Source organism: Ceratina calcarata, unplaced genomic scaffold (assembly GCF_001652005.2).
Source record: "Ceratina calcarata isolate Rehan_Ccalc_2016 unplaced genomic scaffold, ASM165200v1 scaffold453.2, whole genome shotgun sequence".
NCBI classification, from domain to species: domain Eukaryota; kingdom Metazoa; phylum Arthropoda; class Insecta; order Hymenoptera; family Apidae; genus Ceratina; species Ceratina calcarata.
The window spans coordinates 158,184-172,916 of NW_017169258.1; the positions used below are offsets into that span (position 1 = coordinate 158,184).

Here is a 14,733-nt window from a genome sequence, read left to right on the forward strand (position 1 = left end):
TTGTTAAACTAATCAATTGTTGCATTATTTAAAATTAGATACATCTTTAATTCGTCGTTCAATTACAAAGATCAATGGTTTGCAAAAGGAACACAAGTCCCTTTCATCCATTCTTAAATTGCTTAATGAACTTGGCCTGTGGAGAGGAGTTAACAGATTACAGTCGGCTGCGATGCAGAATGTAGCAAAATTTACGATTCGTTGGTTCACGATAGAGCGGCGAATAATACGGGACGAAGGCGCTAATTTGCATTGATAAACGTGCATTTAAATAAACATGAACGGTCGCTCAACTCGTTTGTTTATCATAAAATAAATAGGGGATCGTTTAAATATTTGCTAAACTACAAAGCTTTGGAGAAAAGTTTAACGATAAAAGCCATTCAATGTTTGCAGTGAATGTTACATAATATTTGCAATTTGATATCCTGTTCTCAATTTTAAATTCGACCTGTTTGACTGACGTTTGTACGTATATTGCATTTTGTGTAAATTTAAATTTGAATACGTGGAACAACATGGGAATTTATTATTCAGTATTATATATGAATAGTTAGTATAGCTTTTAATACCTAAAGTTTCAGGCATCATTTATTTTAGTCTGGTATCTTGTATTATAATATCAAGGGTAAGATGATTCAATTTATGTTTCTAATAATTATTCATGTTGCTTTATCCCATGAATCACGAAACAGTATCGTATGTGCTCAATCCAATTACGTCTAATATCGTGTGACTGCTAATACGAACACCATATGATCAAACCTAGGGGGATTACGACCTGCTACCACTGTAACGTTGAGGTAACATTAGGTTAAGTAGAAGCAATAGTGAGTTACCAATGGTAAACACGTGAATGGGAAAAGCACTGTGCACATATGTACGTGCGTTATTGGCTAAGTTCCTCTGTGTTAATAACACAAATATTAATGAGGGAAGCTCTGATTCAAGATAATGAAGAATAGGATGTGTGTCTTGAAAATTCTAATTAATAAATGTGTACAATAACACATGTATGATTTTCAGATCTTTAACGACACGTGGAATAATTCTATGTAAATGAGCAAGAAATTAAATTTACAAGCCTTGAAGATTTCTGACGAGTGAATCTATCCAAGTGTCTCATATCGATTTTGATGTAATTTTGTAGAAGGGTTGAAGGGTAGAACGTTTTATAGAATAAAATAAAATAAAATCTGTCAAATATTTTCTTATGCTTCACGCGGCTGCAAAGTTTCATCAAGAATAAAGTGAGGCACTTGCGTAGGTCTCCTTGTGAGACTTTTTTAAATACTAAAGAGTCCCAACATTCCAGCGTCATTTATTTCTCTTATTGACCGAGATCGATTTACCGGTTGAAACACGAGAGACCGTATAAAATTATTAATCTGTTCTCTATATAGTCCTGTTGCAAAATTCCCACAGTGCTCGGGTAGCGGAGAAAATGTCCTAAAACCTTTGAACGTTACCGTAAAGCCGGTTAAAGTGGGCACGTTGCCACTCCGGGGTCAGGCTTTCACCCACGTTATCAAAGTTGGCGATTGCGAAAATCCCGGAAGAAGGGACAGACGCCATTCACCGGTTTTATTGTTTCCGACGTCATCGTTCCGGGACTTAAGGCGGAGTCCGGCTCCGCCTTAAATACCCGCGACGCGTAATCCGAACTCGCAATCTAATGGGCTCGGGACGGGAACAGAGCCGGGATAATACCTGGCAGGACCAGGAATTACATTGAAAATGAAACGACTTCTTAACCCTCCGGCGATACGTGTCATGATCATGAGCCACCAAAGTTGGACGACGTCAATTTTCTATATAATCTTTCAATTATGAACCGGTTCACAGAATAATGAACGAGCCCGGCGAATGATATTCAAATGACCCTTTAAACAATCTCCGCGATTTTCTATACGAATTGTTAACTTTTTTAACTTTCCAACAATTAGTTTGATGATTTCTTTAAGAATAACAAATAATGACTTTAAGAATTTCTAATTTGCAATCCTTGTTCGATATAGACTTGTTTAATCTGAAATTCAGGAATGGCGAACTTCTAATAATAAAATGTCCCTGGAGTTAAAAACGGAGAAGGCGAGAAAGTTCATATTCGCGTGACGTCGGTAAGTTCCTTCCTGGCAGAGAAATTCATGTCGGAATTCATAAGAAATAGTGCAACGCTAGGCAAATACTTGGAAGGTGGTCGTAGATTCCAGGTAATTTTCTCTCCTTTTGCCGTAATCGCTTCCCCTATCGCGCCTTTCAACGGGAAGTTCGGGGCGCGGCGGGGGGACAGAAAATAAGGAAAACAGATGGCGGAACGACGGAGATGGACGCACAAAGAAACGGAATACGGTAGCCAGACAGATACAGTGGAAAGGAACACGATAAGCTTGACAGTAAAGAGGGGTAAACGGGGCGACGCGAAACGAGATAACCAGATACACAGGTGGATTTGAGGGGTAGAGAATTAAAGAACATGGAAAATAATGCGGACAGCGATAAGGAATGCGCTACGACCTCTTTCAGTGCATAATGCACCCGGGCCGTGTCTCTCCGGGAAGTAATTCACGCTGGTATCAATGATCTTCGTGGTTGCTTCGAATGAAACGCTGGAATCAACATTTTCACGTTGATTGCGAAAAATCCAGCAAGCATGTTCTCTTGTAAGAAATATTTTTTACAACAATTTTTGTATAAATTTAATAAATTGAAAATAATATTAATAAAATCTTTTGATGCACTTTCACACGTTGTATGCTTTTTTCTTCATTCATTTTCATTTGGAAATAATTCTCATATTATGAATAGAAAGGAATGGAATGAAAGCAGAGGAATAAAAATACGAAACCAGTGGACGGTGGAAGTAATACTTTCACTCTGAGAGCTAACACAGAACCGGAGTTTTCAGAAGTACTTTTAAACAGCGAACCAATCATGGTTTACTTAAATCGTTGTCAGGATCACCCGTTCTTATAAAATCGCGACGGAAACTATTCCTCGAAAAAAAAGCTGGGCAAAATAGAAAAGGAGGAACGGTTGAGACAGAAAGCAACCGATTAAATCGGACGGCGGTAAATGAGAAAAGTTCGCGAGAACCGTTCGCCGGATGTGGCGATAAAAGTTCCCAAATGTAAATGAACATAAACCTCCTCTCCTCGCGCTCTACCTTGCCACACTATTTTCGTTCCTCCCTTCGGTTTTTTTCTCTCGCCTCCGGCAATATTCTCCGGTTGCAATGTCGCGCGATAAGTGCTTGTCCCATCGGCGAGCTAACGTTTTCAATTACACCGAGGGCTATTATCGGAGTGCCACGTGAGAATTTTCGCCGCGTTTCTCACGACTCAGCGGCAATCGAGGTAACCGCGAAAAATTGTCAACGACCGGACGAGACCGGGCAAATAGGGTAATAAACTTTTCCCCCGAGCTGATCACGGATCAGAACTGGGCCAAACGATTCTATCTGACCAATAAATCCTGGCAACAGGAATGGATACACGGCTTCAATTGGAATAAAATTCTAATTCGAATCCGATGTCGAACATTGTTCGCTATTCCGAGTGTTTCACTTGAACAAATAATAATACAGCTCGGTTGAAATTTTTAATTCACCCTCGGATGCTATAATGGAAGATAGTGCAATTGATTAAAGGATTTATTGTTGCAGACAACAACTTCAAGTCGATTGACAATTTCCTTGGATCTAAGATTCGTATCTGGTCAAGGCAGACATTTAAGAAAAAAATTGAGGACATTGGAACAGAAGATTGGCCTACTTTCTAGCTACTCGCCTAATACCGGATTACTAACTGTTCCTTATCTTCGGAATTACCCTCTCGGAAGCTTTTAGAGCGGCAGGCGCGCGAACGGCAATAATAATTCTACCGCTTTAATCCCTCCGATGTAATATTCATTTTTCCGGTTCCGCGATGGAGCCACCTTTTCTCTCACCGGCCCTCCTTTCGTTTCGGCCAAGCGGAACGAGGGCGATTCTTTGTGGTCCATGGCTCGCGTTTAAGTGAATTAAAAAGCGAATTTTTCTTGTTAAAGGTCGCCCGGGTCTGTTCGCGATGGCGAAACGAATTTAACGCTCTCCGTGTGCTCACGTCCGACGCAAATAACGAGAATATTGCATCGGGAACTTGGCGCTTTACAAAAATCGATTTAGAACTCGAGAAGAGTGGCGTTTCAATAAATTTGAAAGTTGCATACAAACGTTTGATTAAACAAATAAATATTAATTCTCTAGTTTTGTTGCCAGTTATTAGTTTCCACTCTAGCGCTGTTTACTCATTTCATCGCGTGCATACATACGAAACTTGCACTCGGGTGACGTACGCGTACGGTAGGTTAATATCAATCCAACAAACTGAGTAAACATGATTATTAATTCAGCTTGTTCGTAATCATAATGCTCGAGAGTGCATCGTAGTGTACGGGTCAGCGTAACAGCAAGTTATTAGCAAGTATTAACAAACAACAATCTCCAGAAGCATTAATTAACAAGAGACGGGACGGCTTGATTAAGGGTTGAAAATAAAAGCTCGTGTACTAAATAAAAGTCAAAGCGGAACTCCTTCATCCGTGACAGATGTATAGAGGAAAAAAGAGAATGCGGAGGTGGTATAAAAATTCTCGAGAACAGAGCCGTGAAAACGGACGAGAGGGTTTAATCGGTGACGGAAGAGGAGACCGAGGAGGGAATGGGGAACGTAACGAGGCTCGTTTGGCACGGAACTCTTGTTCGGGGCACGACGATAAAACTGAGATACAGGTGCGCACTGGTTTTACCTGACGGCGATGTCGTTGTTGCCGCGCGTAATGCCGGCGTCCTCGCTGAAAATGAAGATACGCGTCGTCCCGCGATACCATTTGATGCTGTGAAGTCCCTCGCATTGGGGCGATTTCAACACGCACGGCAGCTGCACTTCGGTCCCGAGCTCGGCGTGCTTTTCGCTCTTCAGCCACGGCTCGCCGCTCCCTGAAACAACGTAACGCCCGTTCAATTGACTGCGCTCTCCCTCGCTCTCCGCAACGCGTTCGTTCGTCCCGTTGTTTGTCCGTTCAGTGTTTGTCGCCTTGCTGTTTGCAAAACGGATAAAAGTTTCTCTCGTTGCGTTCGAACGATTTCGCGCATCGATACGTGACCCGTTATACAATCGGACGATATTCTTTTCTGTTAGTTGTTAGTTATTGAAACGTAGTTTGTCAGTTTAGCGTGATGTATCTGATATCTGTACACGGATTGGAATTTAATCATGTTTTTATTCCGGAAACAAATTTAAGAATTAAACAGAATTTCATGAACCTAATAAAATGTTAGAATTTATATTCCTAGATATTTATGTAAAAATGAATTGATAAAATCTTATTTCAAATCAATTGAGAGATATTTATAAAAAATACCTTACAAACTTTTAAATGCTTCGATAAAAATGTAAAAAATCTTTCCTTCAATGCATTACACACTTAAAATATTTTGCAGATTAGAAATTTCGTTGTAATTAGTAATAACTAACTTCAAAGTGGAAAGCCGGTTCGGCTTGAATGAGTCGGTACGTGAACGTTCCGATATTTCTCTGTTATCGTCGCCAAAGCTATAAATATAGCTGTGCGCGAGCCGCGGAGAGATATGGGACGAAAAATCCGAAACGAGGAAGAATCGCGAAAAAACGCGCGGCGTCCACTGGAATACGAAATAATTTTTTACCCAGACCGAAACTCGTCGGATCCCGCGCGTATCATTGAAGCCGTGGAATTATTTAACAATCCTATTGTTCTAACTTTTTATACGAGATGGAACGCAATTATACTTGCCGCAATTCTCCACTTTTAATTGTGGTACGAAAAATAAATCGTCGAACTTATCAATTGTTTTCCTGTCATTAAAAAATGCATGTTTTTCGAAATTTAATTAATTGGAATTAATTGGAATTGGAATTAATGAAAATTGTATTGGATCGGAACATTACAATTTTTGTTAAATCCTTCGAATACTAAAGGCGAAATTGAAATTAATTGTTTCTTCCTTTATTTCGTTTATTATAAATTGGAAGCTTACATCTCCGGCTTCTCTTCTGCTTCCTGATCCACCGTCTGATACCGCGGCGTGAAAGGGTCGGGTAGTAAATTTCTCAGTCGCAAACTTATGATAAACAAGAACATAATTCTTGGTTAATTCAGGCGAAAACTCGGCGGCGGCTGCTGCGGCACGAAGGGAAGTAGGGGAGTTGCGAAACTAGAAGCTTCTCCTCGGAAATTGACGATTTAAGATGATTTATTAGCGGTTTCTATGACTCGCCGCCACAATTTCATACGACGAGTCCGCGCCATGGTTCCGCGAACTTCTGTTAATGCCGTCTAACGAGATCGTTAGAAAGAAAAGTATCCGACACTTAATTATAGCAAATTTGTAACCAGCTGTGACCCTCGTATTTCAGTAATACATGTCTTTAATCTTGTTTATTTCCTATATAATTTTAATTGTTTTCTATCCATTTTTAAATAAATTGTTTGAAGTATTTCAAATAAAAGATTTGAATTTTATTTCACGAATCCATAAATTGAAGGCATGGACAAAATGCGATACATATTTTATTATAGCAAAGGAGAATGAAAGACGTGAATGGCAAAATACGTTCACTGTCATTGGAATTCACTGTATAAAAAAGAAAGTGAAAATTGAATCGTTCATTCTCGAATGGAAGTATTTCGTATTCAATCTTTACACCTGTTTCCTCGATGCTTCAAATGTTGCACACCCAATCGCGTATAAATACATCGGCCATAAAAATCGCGTCAACGGCATTGAATCGAAATGCAGCTACGCGGTAAGAGACAATCGTCAAACAGCGTCGTAACTTATCCGTGTATCGAAACCCGATAATATTTTCATGGTATGCCACCGCACAGGGAAAACGTGATATAACTTCGACGAGCGTTTCCCAAATGAATTTCAAATATAAGTATTCAATATACAGTATTCACGTAAAGTATACTTAATCGACTTTTGCATTGTTGAATAAAATAGATAAATGTTGTTTAAAATCAAACTTTTCAATGTGTTTTCTTCATAATTCACTTAATTGCTTTAAACCTTTTGATCCTATTGACACATTATCGCAGTGAATTTATGTAATCAGCAGAACAAAAAAAAATACGACATAAACTTCGAATAAATAAATTAATCGAATTCGAATAAATTAATTATTACAAATAAATAAAAATTGACACTGATGGCAATTTTCCAAATGTGATTTGCACCAATCTGTAGCGTGATACAATTAATGTTTACAAGGATATATAAAAAGAATTAGGATCGAAAATGGTAGATAGTATTAGAGCATGTTTAAACGACGTTGATCAGTGAATCACGTTAAACAGAGTTAAAGCAGAAGACCTGGAGGAAGACTGCAGACGCGTCTGACTCGTACATCCGTTTTCACTTCGTCACCGTGAATCGAATCATGTTATTATGGTCGCTGGAATCCGTGAGGATAGGCGCAGGAGGGTTACGTCCCAGGAAGTACTTAAACGGGGAAAGCGTTATCCAGTATATACTATGGGAACGGAAATCTGTTAGAACTGATGCGCATCTGGAAAATGGGTAGGGATCGCAGATGGCAAGTGCTAGAAGCACCGACTGCTTATCTACGACGTGGGATTGGATCCTGAAACCATATCACACCGCAAATATTACGTTCAAGTGGTGAATAATGGAGTACGTCGAGAGCTCTCGTATTACAGCTTCTCTTCGCCTCCTGTGACACGACTGTCCTGACTGTTTAACGGTTCTTAACCAGGAAACTGTACTACTACCGCGGCGAATCCCTTAACTCGTTCCCTATTCCCTGAAAAAGAACTATATTTGTTCTTTCAACCGTTCTTAGTTATTTGCAATTTAGACATTTTCTGGTGGAAGAATTAAATGCTACTTTATGGGAAGTACTTGAAATATTATTTATAAATATCCTAATGTGTTCCCAGTTGCTCTTTCTACAAGACAAAGAAAGGAACGAGCTGAAGACATGTCTTGTCGCAATTTCTTTTACATGCTTCACACATCGTTTTGATTTTTATAAAGAATTATTATAAATGAATTCATAATTTAGGCAAAATTGTGATAAGGGCGCTACTTACATAAAATCTATTTTATAAATATAATAAACGTTTCTATGTTAACACAGTTCCCATCAACAAAAAATTCGTACAGTGATTACAGATTTGTATAATATTTCTCAACACTTGACATGCTTCTCTTTTTGCATTTGATTAAGCAGATGAATTCAACAAAACACGAGTATTCTACTTTTGAGGAAAGTCCAGTAGCTCGGTGTAGAATTCACTTTGGAAAATCTAGGTCAGAGGCCAAGCATTCTGGTTCCAGTGCACGCTACGGTGCACCGGAATTATAGTCGGATTCGAGCCACTTGTAGATGCGGAGGCAATGTTGCGGACAGTGTTTGTCTCTTCGCTCGGATGCAGCTAATAAGATCAGCGCTGCGAGCGCATTCACTTTTCCAAACACATTTCTCGCGTACGCGTTTTACTTGCAAACAAACATCGAATAATAATACAAATACCCTTTTTGGCTTAGAAAACGTGCGTCGAATAAAATTGAAATTGATTATTAACTTCGTGCAGAAATCCTCTTTATAGTTGATTAATTACGAAGTGACACATTAATCCGATTTTAATTTAATAAAAATAATTACAAGCAAAAAACTTGTATTATTAGTTATATTGAACAAAAATTGCGAAGCAATCCTTCGTTGGATTATAATTTTTCCCCTCACAGTGTTAGACATTCTTTCGTGAAAATGATAGATTGAAAAAGGGCAGGACGGGGGACCCGTATTGGCTAGCGGAATAATTTCTGCTGAATTTTTTTCGAAGGCGAGATTAAAAGAGGACAAACCGTACCGGCGAATCGAACGAATTCTAATATTGTTCGACGATTTCTACTCCCGTCATCGTCGCTTATGCACACACATACGCCGTTCTTCGAGCGATTCTCATATTTTCGTAGATCTGAGCGGAAAGAGCAAAAGAAAATCACGGCACAAGGATCAAACCTGAAATCCGCACGATTTCATATAAAAGTTTCTTTCCCTCTCTTTGCCCGGGTCTCGAAATGCAAAATCGACGCGTTTCCGTATCACATATTTGCTCGCTCGAGTGTACACGACCCACAAATCTTTCATATTAACAAGCAGAGAAATTGTCTGGATTGAAAAAAATTAAATAAAACATTTGCGAATCCATAATAATCGAATAGTATTTTAGTGATACTACCTTTGTCGTTCAATCGAATGTTTTAATTGTATAAAAACATATTTAATTAAACCTGAGAAATCGATATTTATAACTCCTCCAGTTGAAGTTCACTTCATTATTTATGAAATGAAGAACTGTCCACAAAACAGATAATAAGCTGGATAATACGAGAGAATTGATTCAGCGATTTAGACGGGCAACTATCCGTCGCGTTGCCTAATCGATTAACCCACGCGATGGGTACTTACTATTAATTATGGTAGAGAACTGAAGCGCGAGACGCGGGCCATGTAGGAAAATTCAACGAATTCGACACAGCTGGCTGAATTTCCAACATACCCACACTACGATCAGCGTACGTCGGTTTCCTTTTGTAAATCGTGTATTCGATACCAAAGCTCGTAAGAACCAGCTCCTGAGCTTTGATCACCCTTTTTTTGCTGCGGGTTCGAAAATCCCTCAACGATTTTCCTTCCTTTCCCAGTTTATTTATAAGCCAATCTTTATCATCGTTTTCCACAATTTTTCCTCATACGAATTTTCATTTAGGCGATCGCGTGTGGAAAAGCGTTCAATCGCGTGCAGTAAATTCTTTTGATTAATAAATCGATATAATAATCGAATAGTATTTTAGTGGTACTACCTTTTTCGTTCAATCGAATGTTTTAATTGTATAAAAACATATTTAATTAAACCTGAGAAATCGATATTTATAACTCCTCCAGTTGAAGTTCACTTCATTATTTATGAAATGAAGAACTGTCCACAAAACAGATAATAAGCTGGATAATACGAGAGAATTGATTCAGCGATTTAGACGGGCAACTATCCGTCGCGTTGCCTAATCGATTAACCCACGCGATGGGTACTTACTATTAATTATGGTAGAGAACTGAAGCGCGAGACGCGGGCCATGTAGGAAAATTCAACGAATTCGACACAGCTGGCTGAATTTCCAACATACCCACACTACGATCAGCGTACGTCGGTTTCCTTTTGTAAATCGTGTATTCGATACCAAAGCTCGTAAGAACCAGCTCCTGAGCTTTGATCACCCTTTTTTTGCTGCGGGTTCGAAAATCCCTCAACGATTTTCCTTCCTTTCCCAGTTTATTTATAAGCCAATCTTTATCATCGTTTTCCACAATTTTTCCTCATACGAATTTTCATTTAGGCGATCGCGTGTGGAAAAGCGTTCAATCGCGTGCAGTAAATTCTTTTGATTAATAAATCGATTTATTTATATTTATATAAAGACGAATTTCGTAAATGAAAATTAGATTAGTAATATTTTTTAGTCTTCCTCTTCGTTTTATGTAAATATATTCTGAAGAAATTCATTTCATTTCAAAGATTTTAGGTTCATCCTGTAGTTCAAAATTTGTATAATAAATCTTCTTAAACGAATTTAGTAATATCGCGAAACTGCAAATAATGGTTTATGAAAATGCACTCACGTAGGGATTTGAGTACGCAAACGGGCGTAACGTCGGTATAAGAACAACGAGTCGTTGAATTACGAGTGCCGCTCTTCGAAAGTGCTACGTAACAAGTCGACTTTCCGCTCTTCCCATTCCAAAAAGCATTCTTAATTTAAACCTTCCGGCGCACACATCCACCGTCGCTGCTGCCGACGTTCTGAAAAACTTTCGGCCACGAAAGTTTTAAGCACATCCGCGGCTATTCGAAATGCATCCAACTTTTCAAACCTCTCCCCGAGTTAAACGTTTAATAACTACACCGATTTTTAATTTTAAGCCAAGCTCCGGGGCACTCAAGTTTCCGTACTTGCGTTTGAATAAAAATCTTCGAAATTTAAATTATTAAATGATCTAAGTACAAATAGTATCATAAAAATTACTGTGTTAAATATTTATAAATATTTGTGAGAGATAAGAAAATAAAGTCTCTTTCGAAGAAATTTTACAATTTTTATGTATGCATAAATAAATATTAAATAAATTGTTCTACAGTAGCATCAGATTTCTAATATATAGAATACTCATTCCAAATATATTTGGATGATTTATTTGAAACTGTCCTCAGTCAGACACCATTTTATCATCTGTCAGCGCCTTCTCGCTTCCTCGGGAACCTCTTACATTAATATCAGCCATTCGTAGTCAAACTGCCAATCGATCCTCCGACTTCTATTTCCATTATAACCAGCGACGGTTTCAATCCGCCGCGAACAGGCCCGAATTTATTAACGGAACGGTCGCGTTTGTCACGATCCAAGTTCTGCTTCCGCCCTCCCTTATTCATTTGTTAGATGCATGCCTCCTCGGTAAAATTAAGGACCCGATCTTGTAGAATCTACAGTGTACGATTTTAGTTGTCTAATTTTACTTCCAACAGTTTTACTATTAGCTTTCATTCATCATCTGTGCATTCCTCCTTAGCCATTAAACGGCCAATCATCCACTACAGTGCATCGCTTTATGAAACTCTTGTATTACGTATTCTCCAGTGACTATCAGAGGATTGTGAGAGCAGGAGAATCGTGCGCGTGCCCCGGTTCCGATGCGCGGCGAGGCCACGGGGAAGCAATTTTCGTGGCAAAACTTTTTGCATCAACATGTAAATTGGCCACAGAAACGCCGCCGCGGCTCGGATGAAGTCAACGGGTCATGCGCTCGTGGCCAGGATAATGGGAAATTAGGCGATCCGTCATACGTGGGATTCTCGCGTGGGATTCCCATCGCGAAGCGTATAATTTTCATTCTGAATCACATTATCGTCGATCCTCGGCGCAGCCATGGCCGAAGAACCACCAGAATTGAATCGGATCGCGCGATGGAAATTGAACGTTCACTAGCTCGCTTGATACGTTTGTATAGCCGATTTTAACGCGACAAGCTTAATCTCTTTTATGGTGTGTTATAGGCACGATGTTAAATCACTAAAAGCAATTTGTGAAGCATATTTCATGCATTCTCTAAGCTCTGCAAGCTTTAATAAACTTCAATCATTTATTTATTATTATCTCGTATATATTAAGATTTTATAAATATGTAATTTGTAAACCAACTAAAATGATCATGTATTTCTCACTATATGGAAAAGCAGTCTCGTTTTTGTACGCTCGTAAGGGTGTACATAGGAGTAAGTTAAATATCGAGACAATACATATTGGATGTGCAAGAACTGTGGCAATTATGGTCGTAGAGAGTTTATACCCGGGGATTAATTAATCATCTTCTTGCCGGAACTTCGCTCTTCATTACTTCACGCTGATCCCTTCTAACCCTTTTCGTTTTTATTATATCTCTCGTTGGATTATTTCTACAAGAACGAGTAAAATTCGATGCATTCTGTCCTTTGGACGAAAAGCGGCGATTTTCATTAACAGGAAAGACTTCACTCCGATTGTTTAACACTAAACCTACTCACAGTTTTTATAATTGAGTGCAATTTAGTATTGGCGGTGGTGCTTCAGTTTTGTAGCAATTAAATAATAATTGCAATTTCAGCAGTATGGTCAAAAATATTTCCTTTTATTTTTATTAATTTATTATTATTATTTAAAAAGAATTTCTTTATGTTGAACGAAAAATTTACAGTTCTCTTTTTTATGTGAATGCTGTATCTCCTCATCGGACGTTAATTAAGTTTAAATACACAGGCAATAATTACCGTGTCACGGAATTGCAATATTTACCGAATTATATTAATTGTATTCGTAATGCAAACACGGCATGGCGACGTACATTAAAATTCCATTAAATTTTATACGTATGCATCGAATGTAATTTCTAGTGAAGCACTGCTTTATTCAAATTTTACTTCGCTGACTACAAATTTCAAACTGATCAAGGACTTTGCAGGCGTTTCTACTTTTGGAAAACCGCTGGATCGGTTAGAACCGCGCCCTGCTCTCCCGTAAAAGGTACAATTTCGACCCGGAGAGAAACGGAACCGATAAACTAACTTTACCACTATATCTGCTACTTTATACTTCTCCGTAAGATCCATAAAACTCGAGCAAGTCGTTATAGGAAGCTGTTCGCTGACGGAGTTTATCGTTTATCCTTACATCGCAGAGACATCCGCCCACCTGAATTTGCACATCTATTCACTTTTCAAATACGCATTTGCCAATCTTTAAACATTTTCCTAAATTAATGTTAATTAAATAAATGATTTATTTATTAATTTTTGCAATTAAAAAATGGCTATGCAGTTTTAGAAACAAAATAAATACTTTATTCATTCAAGAAACAAGATAGGCTCCTTCGTATATTTGTTAGACTCGCTTCATCCACGGTTCGTGAAATCCTCTTGATCTTATCGAGCCTTTTACAGCAAGGGTACTATAGAATGATTGGTTTTACTATTGGCCAGACCGGGAGTTCAGTTGGTTCGGAACGACACGGCGATCCAATAGGGAGGGTTTGCGATCAGGAAAAGTTCGAGGTTTTCGAAATTTTTCCGCGTAATCTCAGCTGCAGCGTCGATGACCCGTCTCGCCTAAGCGTTTAGGTCGCCTATTCCATATTACAAGAGCCCGTGCGACAAAATTACGCTATCTACGTGGCTGGCTTAAAAATTTCGGCTACGCCCAATCCCCTTGGGACTTTAACCCATTTTCCGAATGCCGCGATAACGTCGCATTGTCCTTGTTACTGCCATTATTGAATTCAATTAGTCCCTTACATGGGATAATACTACTGTGGCTGGTAATAAACGGAATTTATTATTCCGTAGGAGTCGCAGGGTAATTGATTCTTGAATTAAAATTTATTCCCGGTTGCTTTTAAAAATTAATCCACGGGAATGAAACGAAATGGAACAAACGGGACTAGCCGGACCCAAGGGACAAGTTAAATAAAAAAAAGAAAATAGGTAACAGAAATAATCGTCTGGTTTCTAAAGTAACTGACGGAGACCTATTTATCAGTTTCAGCTTTCTGAAACATGATAGACACGTAATTGTGCTTCTCGTTAAATTCGTCTTGCTTCAAAGTTTATCGCGGAGAGTCACAGCCATTTCTTTTTCTACCTCACTCTCTGTCTCTCACTCTCTCTCTCTCTCTCTCTCTCTCTCTCTCTCTCTCTCTCTCTTTCTTGTCTCATTGGTGCTCCTCTTTCATCGCGACCCGTGTTAATGGACTACGGTTAAAAACGGATTCGTTTTCAGCAGCGTCATTACAACGTTTTGTGCCGTGCTCGGACGAACTTTGATAAATGTCGAAGTTTCTTGCACGAGTTGGCATGAGTTACAGCGTCAGTGCAGCGTCCCCTCAGTTCGTATTTGCTGCTCATCGTGTCCGGATAAAATTTCGAGTATCGGGGAAGAAAACCGGTACAAACAACGAATGTGCGAATCCGCGAATCACGCAAGAACCGCAGCTAATTACACCGGAATCAATTAAGCTTTAATGGCAACAGCTGCTAAATTCGAGGATCAATTTTATTGAGATTTTTTACACGACTTTTCCTGATATCGACATTCAGAAT

The 14,733-nt window shown here is 38.9% G+C and overlaps 1 protein-coding gene across 1 annotated transcript in view; it reads right to left on the reverse strand.

The window, feature by feature from the left end:
- nrm (neuromusculin) overlaps positions 1–4,979 on the reverse strand; it is an 80,000-nt gene extending 75,021 nt beyond the window's left edge. Inside the window, exon 1 of the mRNA XM_018028461.2 lies at positions 4,789–4,979. The gene's annotated coding sequence lies outside the window, so the exon portion shown is untranslated. The remainder of the gene's footprint in view (positions 1–4,788) is intronic.
- Between the last annotated feature and the right edge of the window lie 9,754 nt (positions 4,980–14,733).